At 44.3% G+C, this 13,287-nt stretch overlaps 1 protein-coding gene across 1 annotated transcript in view; it reads right to left on the bottom strand.

The window, feature by feature from the left end:
- The window catches only part of LDB3 (LIM domain binding 3), a 177,171-nt gene extending 170,018 nt beyond the window's left edge, over positions 1-7,153 (bottom strand). Inside the window, exon 1 of the mRNA XM_033942033.1 lies at positions 7,096-7,153. The gene's annotated coding sequence lies outside the window, so the exon portion shown is untranslated. The remainder of the gene's footprint in view (positions 1-7,095) is intronic.
- Positions 7,154-13,287: the final 6,134 nt, after the last annotated feature.

Below are 13,287 nucleotides of genomic sequence, written 5' to 3'. Positions count from 1 at the left end.
TAACATATCCAGGTAATACATTTAAAATAAAACACTTTTTTTCTACCTTTGTTGTCTGCACATTTTATTTTTCCATCATGTTGGTCTCATTTTGTCTCTTCTGCTTTCTTATGTCTTCTAATTCCCTTTCTAGTGGTTGCTGTCCATATGTCTTTTCTCGTCTCTCCTGTCTTATTTCATTCCGTCACTACTTCTGTTTTTGATATACCAATCTTTCCTTTTTAGATCTTCCTGTCTTTTTTTAATTTTCTGCCTCTCCGACCACTCAAATTTCACCCTTGTCCTTTTTACTTTTCAGCTACTTACCAATTTTCCTTCTCCCTTTCTCATGCTCTAGCTCTCCCATTTCCCATCTCATGCCTTCTCCAACCTCCTATTCCCTTAGCATCTCTCTCTCCTCCATTCATCCCCGCAGATCTGGTATTTGTCTCGTTCCACCTTTCCTGCCCAGGCCTCTAGATCTGGTATCTGTCTCCTCCCCCCCCCCTCCCCAATGTTCTGGCATCTCTCTCTCCCCTCTCTTTTCCCCTTCCTTTTCTGGTCTCTCTTCTCAATTTATTTTCTGCCTCTATCTAGATTAAATTCATTCTTACTATCCAGTCCTCAATTTCCCTCTTTTCATTGTATTGACCTAAAGCTTGCCACCCCTTCTAGTATTTCATTATTCTTTATTCTCCCCAATCCAGCATGTGCCCTTTTTTCTTTATCCCCTCCTCCCATCCAGTATGTGCCCTCTCTCTATCCTTGACACCTAGCAGTAGAAATGAAAGACTGTCATTAGGGTTCATTGGCACCATTTTGAATGACTATGCCAACCTGGGCAGCAGCAAAGGGGAAGTACTGTCATCTAGGACCACAATTGCCAATAATGCTGACTCCCAGGTAAGTCCCAGGTTGGAAGGGGATGGTGGAGGGTTGGGCTCAGGTGGGTGGATTTTGCTGGTAGGGGGTGGGTATGTGTGTCAGGTGGTTGGAGTGTTGCAGGGAAGGACTTGGTGATGCTATTGGGGATATAGGAGGACATGAAGATTCAATCAGCGGTGAGAGGCTCATAGGGAAGCTAATTGGGAGGTGTGGGGTCATGTATAGGAGTGGATTGGGGATGTACCACTGCATTACCACTGAATGTGCTTTGCTAATGACTACCAACAATATAGATATACTTATTGCCTCCTTTTGAAGGACAGTCTCACTCCCTCAGCCAGTCGGGATATACATAGACATAGAAACATAGAAATAGACGGCAGATAAGGGCCCACGGCCCATCTAGTCTGCCCACCTTAATGTCCCTCCCCTACCTTTGCCCTGTGAATAGATCCCATGTGCCGATCCCATTTTGCCTTAAAATCAGGCACGCTGCTAGCCTCAATCACCTGTAGTGGAAGACTATTCCAGCGATCAACCACTCTTTCAGTGAAAAAGAATTTCCTGGTGTCACCTCGTAGTTTCCCGCCCCTGATTTTCAACGGATGCCCTCTTGTTGTCGTGGGACCCTTGAAAAAGAAGATATCTTCCTCCGCCTCGATGCGGCCCGTAAGATACTTGAACGTCTCGATCATGTCTCCCCTCTCTCTGCGCTCCTCGAGCGAGTATAGCTGTAATTTGTCAAGCCGTTTTTCGTATGGTAGATCCTTGAGTCCCGAGACCATCCGGGTGGCCATTCTTTGCACCGACTCCAGTCTCAGCACATCCTTGCGATAATGTGGCCTCCAGAATTGCACACAGTATTCCAGGTGGGGCCTCACCATGGATCTATACAATGGCATAATGACTTCCGCCTTACGACTGACGAAACCCCTTCGTATGCAGCCCATGATTTGTCTTGCCTTGGACGAAGCCTGCTCCACTTGATTGGCAGACTTCATGTCCTCACTGACGATTACCCCCAAGTCTCGTTCTGCTACCGTTTTTGCTAGGATCTCGCCATTAAGGGTATAAGACTTGCATGGATTCTGGCTGCCCAGGTGCATAACTTTGCATTTTTTGGCATTGAAGTTGAGTTGCCATGTCCTAGACCATCGCTCCAGTAGGAGTAGGTCGTGCATCATGTTGTCGGGCACTGAATCTTCGTCTGTTGTGCATTTGCCCACTACATTACTCAGTTTGGCGTCATCGGCGAATAATGTTATTTTACCTCGAAGCCCTTCTGCCAAGTCTCTTATAAAGATGTTGAATAGGATTGGGCCCAAGACTGAGCCCTGTGGTACTCCACTAATCACCTCCGTCATTTCAGAGGGGGTGCCGTTCACCACCACCCTTTGGAGCCTACCTCCAAGCCAGCTCCCAACCCATTTCGTCAATGTGTTACCTAATCCTATAGAACTCATCTTGCTCAGTAACCTGCGGTGTGGTACGCTATCGAATGCTTTGCTAAAGTCCAGGTATACGATGTCCAGGGACTCCCCAATATCCAGCTTCCCCGTCACCCAGTCAAAGAAGCTGATCAGGTTGGATTGGCAGGATCTCTCCTTAGTAAATCCATGTTGTCGGGGATCCCGTAGATTCTCCTCATCCAGGATCTTATCTAATTGGTGTTTGATTAGAGTTTCCATTAGTTTGCTCACTATCGATGTTAGACTCACTAGTCTGTAGTTTGCTGTCTTCATCTTTGAGCCTTTCTTGTGGAGTGGAATGACGTTAGCCGTCCTCCAGTCCAACGGGACGCTGCCTGTACTAAGGGAGAGGTTGAAGAGCGCGGACAGTGGCTCCGCCAAGACATCATTCAGCTCCCTAAGCACCCTGGGGTGCAGGTTGTCCGGCCCCATTGCTTTGTTAACCTTGAGCTTTGACAGCTCACCGTAGACACTGCTGGGCATAAACTCAAAGTTACTAAACGGGTCAACTGAGCCAACCCTTGTCTGTAGCTGAGGGCCGAACCCTGGCGCTTCTTGAGTGTATGGGAAAGAACTGTGCGCCAGTTGTCACAGTTGGCCATACCTTTTTCTACCCCTGTCACGTCCTGATCTGGTCTACTCCCATGATAGGCAGCAGGCATGGTGTTTTTACTACAAAGGCTCTTATTTTAGCGCAGTCGATAGCAACATGGGCCTGTGCAACTGTCTACTGCGTTGATAATTCCACATTAGCTACTTAATGCAGCTTAATAAAACGACTCCTTAATAAAGTTATTTTGATTTTGTGATACCATTTTTCAACATCCAGCAGGACATATCAAGGTCACTTACAATAAGAAGTTAATAGCAAAAGAAAAATAAATTACAGTATAGCAAACAGAAAGATAAGTTCAAAGGAGCCCTTACGCGTTTGAGTCTTTTTTTTTTTTAGGTCAATATATTTTTATTAGAATTTTCAAATAATAACAAATTATGAATAAGCAGATCATAAAAGCGATTAACAAAACAATTTTTTAAAATTTGGACGCGTTTGAGTCTTAATTCCATCTAGCCTTCAAACTCTCAATTTTTTATTTTCTCCTGTTTCGACTTTTGACCTCTAAATATCTTACATTTTCTTCCTCCTCCTGCTGTCCTTCCCTTGTTATGTTTCTTTCCTCAAAACATTGTAGTTCACCCTCTTCCCAGCGTTCCAGTATGTCTGTTATGGTCTTTGTCATCTTGTCTGTTTTCTATGACTACATGTATTTCCCTTATTTTTATTGTATATTGCTTAGGGCTCATGATAAGCGATTAATCACATTTTTAATAAACTTGTTGTATAATGCTAGAGGTATTTATTTATTAATGTACATAAAAGACATAGCCCGCTTAAAATAAAAGCAGGTTCCAAAAATATGGTATGATGTTGGTGTAATCCTGGATCCCTCCTTCCCGAGACAATCTCCTATGCTTCCCCAAAGGCTAAAGTGAAGGTAAATGTATTTAAAGCTGCTTTGAAGTGAACATGGTTAAATTCTTCCGTTAAATTGAGGAGGAGAAGGCAGAAAGCCTCATCCTCTAAAAGATGGCTGGTGAGAGGTAGAAGTGCCAATTGGTAGGTATATTTGGAGCATGCTATATAGGTTATGAGGACCAGTCCAGTACGGTATGTTTGGTCAAGAAAACAAAGTAAAGGTTATGTGGAATTAAAAAGGTTAGTATTCCTTTTCAGGGCATTTAAAATGAAATGGTAATCTTTGGGGTCCTTTTGCCCAGTAAATTATGGAATGATTTCATGGGATTTAGGACTAGGACAAGGGCTTAGCCACATGAAAATCGCGTAGGTTAATAGGTATAACTTGTACATCTAGGCCCAGATTCAGTACATGGTGCTCAATGCTATTCAATATTGGTATATCCAGTTTGGGCACAGGCCCACCCAGTTCACAGTCAGAAGCGCGCGAGACAAACGCATGCCAACATTTGAGAGTGGACAATTGAGCGCAAGACTTCAGCACACCGCTCTAAAAGCTTATTTTAAAGGGCTCCGAGGGGGGGTGGGGGGAACCTCCCCCACACTTTACTTAATAGTGTTGGTGCTGCCGTTGGGGAGTGGTTTTGGGGGGTTGTAACCCCCATTATACAGAAAACTTAACTTTTCCCCGAAAAATATGTAAAAAGTTAAGTTTTCTGTATAATGTGGGGGGTTACACCCCCCCCTACATGGCAGCGCGAACAGTACTAAGTAAAGTAGGGGGTTCCCCCCCACACCCCCGTCAGAGCCCTTTAAAATAAGCTTTTAGAGCGGCACGCTGAAGTCTTGCGCTCAATTGTCCGCTATCAAATGTTGGCGCGTGTTTGTCTCGCATGTTTTTGCCCCTTCACCAGCCCACCCATATGATGTGGCTAGAGGGGATCTCCAATTCCCGCCAGCTGAAAATTCCCAACAATTATCCCTTCCTTGTACTTTAAATAGCAGATCTTTGTCAGCAGCCAGCAGCAATTGATACACACTGCTTGTGCCCGCCCCCAGCCTTCCCTCTGATGCAACTTCCTGTTTCTGTATAGGCAGGAGTACATCAGAAGGAAGGTTGGAGGGCTGGCACTAGCAGTGTGTTGCAATCATTGCTCGCTCTGATGACGAGCTGATGTTTAAAAAATATGCAGCAGCGGTAGCAGGTGTTTGAGAAACCAGATGGCCTGCAGGTAGGCAGGAAAGGGAGAGGGAAAAGAGACTGAATCGCCTGTGGAGTGGGGTGAGGCAGGGTTCTTCTGTTCACTCACCTTGGGCCTTGGCCCACCCAGAATCAGGTCTCTGGCTATGCCCCTGCTATATTATAATGGGCACTGAAAGATAATAATAATAATAATAATCTTTATTCTTTTATACCGCCATAACCAAAAGTACTAGGCGGTTTACACTAAAAAGAGCTGGACAATCGGCGAAATTCAATAATGCAGTAAAAAATACAAATATTTGTAAAATAGAATTTCAATAATAAAACTCTCATTAAGTAATAAACTTATCGAACAAAGTGGTCTTAATTAATTTCTGAAAAAAGCAATAGGATAACATAGCTTGCTGAATACATTTACCTAACCAAGATTGTTGCCTACCAGCTTGAAATGCTAGGGTCTTATCTAAGAAGGTCTTATATCTACACCCATTAATTTTTGGATAAGCCCATTACAAAATAGCACACAGTGCCAATGCCTGCTGAAACCAGGTCTAATTCCCAGCAGCCAATTTGGGCGCACATCTCTGGTGCTCCATAACACTGCATGAAAAATTTTAGGAATGCCCCTTATCTGCCCATTTATCTCGTAAGGCCACACCCATTTTTGAGTTGTTAGCCAAGGGATTTGGGCGCCTGTTATTATAGAATAGTGCATAGGAAGATATGGACACACATCCAAATGGGTGCTAATTAGTGACAATTAATGCTGATTAGCTCTCAATTATTGGCAACATTTGCTTTGTTAGTCAAATTTAGTTGGGCTCCTATCTTCGATCGGTGATCAAATATCAGCACCCAATTTTGGGTACCCTATGGAATCCAGGGGTTATTTTCTAAGATCCTGAGGCTTGAGATAAAGAAAATCAGCAACCTAGAATTATTGTGACAAATAAATAAGAGGAGGAAAGAAGTCTTAGCTAGTACTAGCCTTCATACTGGAAAAAGAAATCCAAGAATAGTGTTCTAAGTAAGCACCTCTGTATTTTTCAAGAATGACACTAGGGGCTCCTTTTACGAAGGTGAGCTAGCGGTTTTAGCGCATGCACCGGATTAGCGCGCGCTAGCCGAAAATCTACCACCTGCTCAAAAGGAGGCAGTAGCGGCTACCACATGCGGCATTTTAGCGCGCTCCATTCTGCGCGTTAGGGCCCTAATGCGCCTTCGTAAAAGGAGCCCTAGATTTTGGCTTTTTTTTTTTTTTTTTAAAGGATCTTATTCCACAAAACTAACACGAGGGATCTTTTAAAAGTTTGTGCACTTTTATTTTTATTTTTTTTTAAACATTCATCCAAAACATTCTTTTCCGATGGCATTAAGAAGTTAGCAGGACGCTTGGAAAAAATGTATCGCAAAACAGGGTGATTATGTGGAAAAGTGATGTAATTTGCTTTTGAGATATTTAATAAACAGTGTTTAAAAATTTTAAAAAAAGTGTGGAAACCTTTTGAAGAACCCTAGTACAATGATTAATGGTGAAAATAATTTTTCAAACTACAGAATCCATGTACAGAAAAATACTATAGTTATATTTCAGCTCATTAGCCTCAAATTAAAATAAACAAACAAAAAACCCTGAAGTCTGAACGCATTACACGTAGCTGGAATTCAAACGAAGCAGACACACAGCGATGGAGATGGAACAGTGTGCGGGCAGAAAATGAGTTTCTAGTTGCACCAGCCCATGTTGAACTCTGCATGGCCAGAGCAGTTTGTAAAAACAGCTGACCCTGATTGATTAGTGAACAAATGGTCTGAAGTCCTAGCTGACGTATTCAGGTCTATTAATCCCCATCCCCAGCGGGCACAGGCATGAAACAGAAACAGCATGACACTGACAGCCGTGTCAGTGACCACAGTGGGATGGTCATTTCTAGGGGTGGAGTTGCACAGTAAAACCTAGAAAAGAGAGAAGATTCTCAAAACCGAAGCATGCAAGAAGTTCGCATAGTAGTAAAGTGCTACTAGGAGGAGCAGGATTAATACTGTTAGACAGATGGCAATAGTAAGCTTACGGTCTCTACCTGGGAGCAGCTCAGCGGGTCCTCTCTTGTGCCCTTGTAGCTTTCCTGTCGCTCCGGCTGCAAATTTATATGCTTTTTGTATCCCCAGTGACATCACCCTCCTGGGGGGGGGGGGGGGGAGTTTGCTGAATGTGGTCTTCTTAAAGGGATATTGCTTTTTCATACTTCTTGTTCATCAACAGTAATTAAGAAGACCAGACCTCATGAATCTGTTCCATTTTTATTTTTTTTTTCAGATGAGCTGCTTGCAGATATCCACCCATTCCATTCTCTTCAGCCATTCTGTTCATATATAATGAATTTGATGTACAGCCTTTCTGTGGTTCAACCATAGCAGTTCTTACATTTATTATACACGTATGTAGTTGTTTTTCTGTTCCGGATGAGCTCAGAAATTAAACCCCCTTTTTTTCACAAAGCTGCGCTAGCGACTGCCGTGTGGCAACAGCACTAAAGCCCATTAATTCCCAGTGGGCTTCAGTGCAATTGCCACAGGCCGCAGTCGCAATCAGGTTTGTAAAAGAGGGCCTATGTTTTTATACCTGGGAAATAGGAACTTGCAGTGGGACTTGATCCCATTTCCTCTGGTTTTTAAACTCACTGCACTAACCATTAGACTGCGGACCGAATCTGGCCTGCCTGGGCGTTATATGCAGCCTGCGGTGACTGTGCACCTGACACTACACTGTACTGTAACCCTCTCCAGGAACCTCTTTGAGTCTCAACTCCCCTACCTACCGCCTCCCTGCCACTGAAATTTAAAATCTTCGGGCAGCCGATGGCACAACGAAGCCAGCCTCCCGCTGTCGTTCTGCCCCAGAAGTGTTCTTTCTGCAGTGTCCTGCCTACTTGGGAGGAGGAAGTGCTGCAGAAAGAACTCTTTTGGGGCAGGCCAACAGCGGGAGACTGGTTTCGTTGCGCCATCAGCTGCCCAAAGATTTTAAATTTCAGTGGCAGGGAGGTGGTAGGTGGCGAAGTCAGGAACTGCAGATAGGTCGTTCCATAGGATCCAGCTGAGAGGGGAGGGCTGAGGTTGGGAATGAGGGAAGAACATGCTGCACGGGCTGTGGGGGGGAGGGGGTTGAGAAAGCAAGAAGGACAGATGCTGCATGGGCTGGGGGTTAGGAAGGGAGAGAAAGAGAGATGCTGCCAGTGGGTAAGGGAAGAGAAAAATAAAATTTGGGGACATAGGTGTGGAGTGGGAGGGAAAGAGAGGTGGTATACCTGGGGAAGAGGGAGAATTATTGGACATGATAATGGTGGAGAGGAGGGAGGGAGAAATGTTACACTGGGAGGGAGGAGAGATGACTCAAAGATGGGAGAGATGCCATATTCCGGAGAAGGGCGAAGGAAAGAGGAATGTCAGACCACTGGAATGGGAAGGAGAGAGAGAGAGATGCCGGAACATGGATTGAAAGAGAAGGAAGGGAGAGAGAGATACCAGACTGCAGGAAGGAGAGATGCCAGACCATAGAAAGGAGAGGACAGAAGGAGAGAGATGCCAGACCATGGGAGAGGAGAGAGATTCCAGGCTATGGGAAGGAAAGGAGAAAGATGCCAGACCATATGGGGGGGGGGGGAGAAGGAAGACAAAGTTGTCTGACTACGGGAGAGGTAAAAGATAGTGCACAGGAATGGAGGGGAAGGGGAGACAGAGGGAGGAGATGGTACATAGCAATGGGTGCGGCAGGGAAGAGATAATAAGAAATGCTTCTAATGGAATAGGGGAGAAGAAAGAGGAAAAGATGTTACACAAGGATAGATGGGAAGGGAAGACATGGAAAAGTAGATAGATTTTGCGAAGAAAGCAGAAAAATGGAAGAAAGTTCCATGTTAAATTTTAAAAGTTAATGCTATAAATGGATGTATGGCAGAAAGTGAAGGAGAGAAAACCAGCAAATGGATAAGTGAAGGAGAGAAAAACAGCAAATGGAGGGGGTTGGGGTGGTTTGCTTGGCTGTGGGAGGGAGTGGGCACATAAGACATGCCTATAATGCACACACTCAAGAAGCATGCTTTAGTTCCCCCCTCCAAAAAAGCTCAACTACTATACTACTGTTAAAAGACACGCCAGAGATGCCCTTTTCACAGTGCCGGCACCCCTGGACCAGTTGCAGATTTTTGGTCACTAAAAGCTGCCACCACGCTTGGAGAATCACTCAGCAATGATGAAGAATTGCCCAGAGTGCTCGTTTAAATATTGATGAGTCCATTTGCATGGCAGAATTAGAGACTGCTAGGAAGCTCAGAAAAGACCATGGTAAGCCATTTTGATAATCTGCTGCTAAAATACATGCACATTTAAACCGGCTAGAGCAGGTTTAGCGACCACATTACAGGCAACGTTAAGTTTTGAGAATCTTCCCCTGAGTTGGATGTGGAGAATGCAGTTCAGAGGAAACCCAGAGCTTTTACTTTGATGAATCTGATTCTTTTGGCAATTACCTCACTTTGTGTTTTATGGACTGTCTCACTGGTTTAATACTTCTTCTTTTGTATATACTTGTACATTACTGGAGTGCCTATTGCAGTGGAATTTTATTTAAAGCTACAATTGTCTTCAGCCACTTTTTGGCTTTTTCTTTTACTGTGTCCAATTACTATAATAGCTGTCAATTAAGTTCATTTGCTGAATATCCAGCTTACATGTCTTTTCTTGCTTTTCTAGAGGTACAAGGCTGGTCTTAGAAGTGGCAGAAAAATTATAGGGCCTCTTTTGAAGCAAGAGTGACCTGATGCAATCCCACTTTGCTGCAGAGTTTGAATGTAAAGGTTGCGGCGGTCTTCATCAGCTTTGTGACACCAGACTGCACATGAAAATGTTAATATATACAGATCTGCCAAGTCTCCTGCTTTTGTGGGTCTTCTCCCGCCCTCCCGTCGATGGACCAGGATCTTCCTCTGCTTTGCTTTCCCATGCCATGGCAGGAAGAAAGGCCTTCATAAAAGCACGGGGAGGAAATTTATTTTGCCTCTGGCTGCCGATCGACTATGCCAGGGGTGGAGCAATAGGTGGAGCTGGGCAGAATGATGGGCAGGTTGGAACAGAGGGTGGGGCAGGCTGGGAGACAACCTTGAATCTCCTGCTGAGTGGATTGGCCCCCTTATTAGCTCTGATGTATTTATTAGAAATGACTGAAAATCAAGTATTTTCTTGCTGCCTCTGCCTGCTAGAGTCTTTGGGATTCCTGCTGGGCAGCTTCTTTCTTGAGTATTTAACTGAAGCTTGTCCAAAAAAAGTCTGTGGGTAGTACTCCCTCTAAGGATTGGGTGGGTGGGTGCAAATTTTTTTTCGTATGAGCTGCTAGTTCTAGAAAAAAAAAATTTGAGTGAGCAACAAGTTCTAGAAAACAATAATTTTCCAGATCTGCAAGTATTTTTGTGAGCGACCATGTAAAATCTATGTACCTTGAATGTTTCGATCATGTCCCCTCTCAATCTCTCCCTCGGGAGATTGAGAGGGGACATGATTGAAACATTCAAGGTACTGAAGGGAATAGACTTGGTAGATAAGGACAGGTTGTTCAACCTCTCCAAGGTAGGGAGAACGAGAGGACACTCTCTGAAGTTGAAAGGGGATAGATTCTGTACGAACATAAGGAAGTTCTTCTTCACCCAGAGAGTGGTAGAAAACTGGAACGCTCTTCCAGAGGCTTTTATAGGGGAAAACACCCTCCAGGAATTCAAGACAAAGTTAGATAAGTTCCTGCTGAACAAGGACATATGCTGATAGGGCTAGTCTCGGTTAGGGCGCTGGTCTTAGACCAGAGGTCCGCCGCATGAGCAGACTGCTGGGCATGATAGACCACTGGTCTTACACAGCAGCGGCAATTCTTATGTTCTTATGATGCTCCTAGAATGTAGGAGCAATTGCTCTCGTGATCTGCTTAGAGGGAATATAGGCTGTGGGCCTGGACAAGATTATAGAGCATACAGCAGGTCAGGAAAATATCAAAGACTTTGCTGGGGTGGTGCAGAAGACCTTCCTCAAATCTGTCCAGCAGTGCTGTGGATGGGCCTGAGCCCAAAGTGAGTGGGCACAAAAGTTTCTCTTTCACTCACTCTCTGCCCCCTGTGTCCCCCCCCAACTCAAAATATAAATGCCTTAGTTGCCAGGGATCCTCAAGCTCCACCAGCTAAAGACCTCGTCCATCAGCAGCCAAAACTCCTACTAAGCTCAGCAAACGGTGGCAATGTCCAAGCCATACATGCAAGCTTTGCTCCCCCCCCCAATTTCGCCATGGCATATTCACCTTGTTCCCCCCCTTGCCATTGCCATAGCACATATGCAGTCAGCATCAGGTCTCCCCTAGATGCCTTTCCCTCATATCTGCATAGATTTTGCAGGAAGAAGAACAGGAAGTGAATCGCTGAACATTGGGTCACTTCCTCATCTTCTGTCACCTTAGACTTGACTGCTGTGAATCATGGGGCTGTAGAGGCTGTGCAAGATAGGTGCATATTTACAGAACAGTGCTTAGGCAAAATTTGGCATATATGTATGTGCATATTGCTAGTGTTCTAAATATTTATACATGGAATGTGTACCTAAATTATAGAACCCCCTATGTGCCCTGCTCTGTACATACCCACTCCATACCCTTCTTCTTTATTGGCCTATATGTGTGCCCCCTAATCTAATTGTGTAAGCCACAACAAGTGCATATATGTTCCATTTCTATATGCATAGATGTCATGTCATCTTCATGAAATTACCTTTTTTCATTAAGAAAAAAGATGCACAGGGAAATTTTGAAATTGAAGCACATAATTACATGCATTACTTCTATGGTTGAAACATAAATGCTTTGCACACATAGGATTATCGACTCTGCTGAGTGCTTACTGATGATTTGGATTGGTCAGTGTCAGAGACATGATATTGGGTTCAATGGGCATTTGATATAATTTAAAGAGAATAACTTTTTAACAATTTTGTGACAGGGCTAGCCCAAGGGTATCAGACATCTCAGGCAAAACATCAGACATTTGTCCCCCACAGGGGCAACTAAAGGCCCTACCAACACTCCTTTCCCCTTCTCCTTCCTATGCCCCATAGTTGCCCCTTCTGCCACCATGGGCAGCATCTCTCGTTTCTCTCTCATCCCCCCCCCCTCCACTTTTGTGGAGAGTATCTCCTCTTCTGCATATACTTTCCCTCCCCCTCCAAGATGAGCAGCAGCTCATCTCCCCTTCCCTAACATCCCACATCCAGCATATCCCCTGTCTCCCCTTTCTGGTCCACTGCTGACCATAGGAGCCAACTTTTCAAAATGATTGTGGGTGCTACACACAACGCAAATGATTGCTCTCTTGTCAGAGTAATGGAGTCTGATCAATAGTGGGGTTGCTCAAGCATCCACAACACCCACAGAGCTGCTGGCACGCCGCTAGTTCCTCCTGCACCTGTCTCAATGTTAAAGATGACTGAGCACTGCGTGTTCCTTTGTTGCTCAAGTTAGGATAACTACTGCATAAAAAATAAAAACAAAATTACTTACCGTTAGTTTTCAAGGACCAATTACAATACATTGCTTGACTTATGTTCCGCCTTAACCTTGCAGTTCTAGACAGATTACAAAAGAGGTCAACTGGACATTACCAGGAGAGATACGGAGTTAGGTACTGTAATCAGTACCTGAGATAATTAAGGTACTGCATTAGCTTGTCTTGACAAAATTTTCTGAATAGCAGGGTTTTTATTTCCTTTCGGAGGGTTTTGTAATCAGGCGTTGTTATTAAGTTGGAAAGGTGGTAGTCAAGTTTCACTGTCTGAGTTGCTAGTAGGCCATCTTACATCTTCTTGCACAGTGTGCCTTTGATTGGGGGGTGAGTAAATGGAGTCTGAGTTCTTCTTGGCCTAGTTGAGCTGTTTTGGATGAAGCGATCATTCAGATAGATGGTGGCAGCACCTTATAGGGCTTTGAATAGTAGAAAGTAACATTTGAATAATATTCGTGCTTGCATTGGGAGCCAGTGTGAGTCTAGGTATGCAGTGGAGATGTGGTCATATTTGCTTCGTGTGTAGATCAATCTGAGGGCTGTTTTGTACGATCTGTAATTGTTTTATCATGCCTGCGGGGCATGGTAGGTAAAGGACATTACAGTAGACTAGAAGTCCCAGGACTAGGGATTGGACTAGGAGTTGGAATTGTTCCCTGTCGAAGAATTTTCAAATTTGACTTAGGTTGC

This window comes from Geotrypetes seraphini, chromosome 4, assembly GCF_902459505.1.
Source record: "Geotrypetes seraphini chromosome 4, aGeoSer1.1, whole genome shotgun sequence".
Lineage (NCBI taxonomy): Eukaryota > Metazoa > Chordata > Amphibia > Gymnophiona > Dermophiidae > Geotrypetes > Geotrypetes seraphini.
The sequence above is the reverse complement of the archived record's forward strand: the minus strand, read 5'-3'. Positions and strand labels throughout refer to the sequence as shown.